This window comes from Dama dama, chromosome X (genome assembly GCF_033118175.1).
Source record: "Dama dama isolate Ldn47 chromosome X, ASM3311817v1, whole genome shotgun sequence".
NCBI classification, from domain to species: domain Eukaryota; kingdom Metazoa; phylum Chordata; class Mammalia; order Artiodactyla; family Cervidae; genus Dama; species Dama dama.
The window spans coordinates 126,163,889-126,167,215 of record NC_083714.1 but is presented as its reverse complement, the minus strand read 5'-3'; the positions used below and the strand labels follow the sequence as shown (position 1 = coordinate 126,167,215).

General features: G+C 39.5%; 1 non-coding gene across 1 annotated transcript; it reads left to right on the top strand.

The window, feature by feature from the left end:
- The first annotated feature begins 2,638 nt into the window (after nucleotides 1-2,638).
- On the top strand, nucleotides 2,639-2,743 carry LOC133053354 (small nucleolar RNA U13). The gene has a single exon (XR_009692266.1). It is a non-coding gene; the product is annotated as a small nucleolar RNA U13 (small nucleolar RNA).
- The last annotated feature ends 584 nt before the right edge of the window (nucleotides 2,744-3,327 follow it).

Sequence of the window (3,327 nt, the reverse complement as noted above, 5' to 3'; positions counted from 1 at the left end):
TGTGAAAAGAAGAAAAGCAAAAAGCAAAGGAGAAAAGGAAAGCTATACTCATTTGAATGCAGAGTTCCAAAGAGCGAGGAGAGATAAGAAAGCCTTCCTCAGTGATCAGTGCAAAGAAATAGAGGAAAACAATAGAATGGGAAAGACTAGAGATCTCTTCAAGAAAATTAGAGATACCAAGGGAACATTTCATGCAAAGATGGGCTGAACAAAGGACAGAAATGGAATGGACCTAACAGAAGCAGAAGATGTTAAGAAAAGGTGGCGAGAATACACAGAAGAACTGTACAAAAAAGATTTTCATGACCCAGATAATCACAATGGTGTGATCACTCACCTAGAGTTAGACATCCTGGAATGTGAAGTCAAGTGGATCTTAGGAAGCATCACTACAAACAAAGTTAGTGGAGGTGATGGAATTCCAATTGAGCTATTTCAAATCCTAAAAGATGATGCTGTGAAAGTGCTGCAATCATTATGCTAGCAAATTTGGAAAACTCAGCAGTGGCCACAGGACTAGAAAAGGGCAGTTTTCATTCCAATCCCAAAGAAAGGTAATGCCAAAGAATGTTCAAATACCGCACAAGTGCACTCATCTCACACACTAGCAAAGTAATGCTCAAAATTCTCCAAGCCAGGCTTCAACAATACATAAACTGTGAACTTCAAGATATTCAAGCTGGTTTTAGCAAAAGCAGAGGGACCAAAGATCAAATTTTCAACACCCACTGGATCATTGAAAAAGCAAACGAGTTCCAGAAAAATATCTACTTCTGCTTTATTGACTATGCCAAAGCCTTTGACTGTGTGGATCACAATAAACAGTGGAAAAGTCTTCAAGAGATGGGAATACCAGACCACCTGATCTGCCACCTGAGAAATTTGTATGCAGGTCAAGAAGCAACGTTAGAACTGGACATGGAACAACAGACTGGTTCCAAATTTTGAAAGGAGTATGTCAAAGCTGTATATTATCACCCTGCTTATTTAACTTCTATGCAGAGCACATCTTGTGAAATGCTGGGCTGGATGAAGCACAAGCTGGAATCAAGATTACCGGGAGAAATATCAATAACCTCAGATATGCAGATGACACTACCCTTATGGCAGAAAACAAAGAAGAACTAAAGAGCCTCTTGATGAAAGTGAAAGAGGAGAATGAAAAAGTTGGCTTAAAATTCAAGATTCAGAAAACTAAGATCATGGCATCCGGTCCCATCACTTCATGGCAAATAGATGGGGAAATAGTGGAAACAGTGACAGATTTTATTTTGGGGGGCTCCAAAATCACTGCAGATGGTGACTGCAGCCATGAAATTAAAAGACACTTGCTCCTTGGAAGAAAAATTATGACCAATCTAGACAGCATAGTAAAAAAGCAGAGACATTACTTCTGCCTAGTCAAAGCTATGGTTTTTCCAGTACTCATGTATGGATGTGAGTTGAAGTATTAAGAAAGCTGAACACCGAAGAATTGATGCTTTTGAACTGTGATGCTGGAGAAGACTCTTGAGAGTCCCTTGGGCAGCAAGGAGATCCAAACAGTCCATCCTAAAGGAAATCAGTCCTAAATATTCATTGGAAGGACTTGATGCTGAAGCTGAAACTCTAATACTTTGGCCAACTGATGCAAAGAACTGACTCATTGGAAAAGACCCTGATGCTGGGAAAGATTGAAGGCGGGAGGAGAAGGGGATGACACAGGATGAGATGGTTGGATGGCATCACCGACTCAATGGACATGAGTTTGAGTAAACTCTGGGAGTTGGTGATAGATAAAGAGGCCTGGTGTGCTGCAGTCCATGGGGTCACAAGGAGTCGGACAGAACTGACTGACTGAACTGAATTGAACTGAATATATCATTAGCGAAAAAAAAAACCATAAAGCAAAAAATGTGCATTAAAATCATATATAACCACAGTTGTTTAAGAAAGCATTCCAATATCAAATGGCAAAGTTTATCAATGCAAAACTACAACTACTTTTATACCAACCTAATAGTCTCCTTGTTTCAGAACAGACCATTTTATCCAGAAAAACTTCTTGAACTTCATTCTGAGAACAAAATTACTAACAGCCAGCTGTTGTGTTTATGAGGTTGTAGACAGAAGAGCACACCTCCCAGGTGTTCTCAGTAAAGTTCTTTAAAATAATTATCTTGATAATTGACCCAGCGCTCAATCTGGCTTTGATATTTGTGGCCTCTCAGTTTAATCCTCCTGCTGTTTCCTTAAGAAGATCTGCTTACTTCTGGTGTTAATTTCAGCGCTCTTGAATCTGTTTTTTTAATAGGAACCATCAGCTTTCTATCTACCAATAACTCGCATCTGAAACTAGGATATTTTCTTAACGGATTTTATTATGGTTGATATATAAAATATTTAAATTTATAAATAATATATGACTTCCCTGGTGGCTCAGATGGTAAAGCATCTGCCTACAATGTGGGAGACCTGGGTTCAATCCCTGGGTTGGGAAGATCCCCTGGAGAAGGAAATGGCAACCCACTCCAGTATTCTTGCCTGGAAAATCCCATGTATGGTGGAGCCTGGGTAGGCTACAGTCCATGGGGTCACAAAGAGTTGGACATGACTGAGTGACTTCACTTTCACTTTTTACTTTCAAATAATATATGAGATCCTTTTGTAGTTCATGAGCATGATGATTGGGTGTTCACGCTGCTGCGTGACATGTGCCTCCTTCCAAACCTTGTTACGACATCGGCACATTACCTGTCTGACGTGGAAAAAAATAAATAAATAAATAAAAATTAAAAAATAAAAAAAATAATCTTATGTGTGTGTGTGTGTGTATGTGTATAGACAGAAAGAGAGAGAGAGAGAACATTTATTATGAGGAATTGGCTCATATGATTCTGGAGTTTGAGAACTTCCATGATCTGCCATGTACAAAGTGAAGACTTGGGGAAACTGGAAGTGTAATTCAGTCTGAGTCTTTAGTCTCAGAACCAGGGGAGCAGATGGTATAAATCCCAATACAAGAGCCAGAGAAAATGAGATGAGATGTCCTAGTCCAAGCATTAAGGTAAGGTGATGGGGGAAATGTAACAGCTTAATTCCTCCTTCCTTTACCTTTTATGTTCTAGTGAGGCCTTCATCAGATTGGATGATGCCCATTCACACTGGACAGAGCAATTACTTTAGTGACTCTTCCAATCCAAATGCTAATCTCATTCAGAAAGTGTGTCACAGACGTTCCAGGAATTATATGTAATCTGGGCACCCTGTGGCCAGTCAAGTTGACCAGTTAAAAGTTAACCAACACAAGCCTGATATGAGTCTCTATTTACTCATAGAGTATAAAGT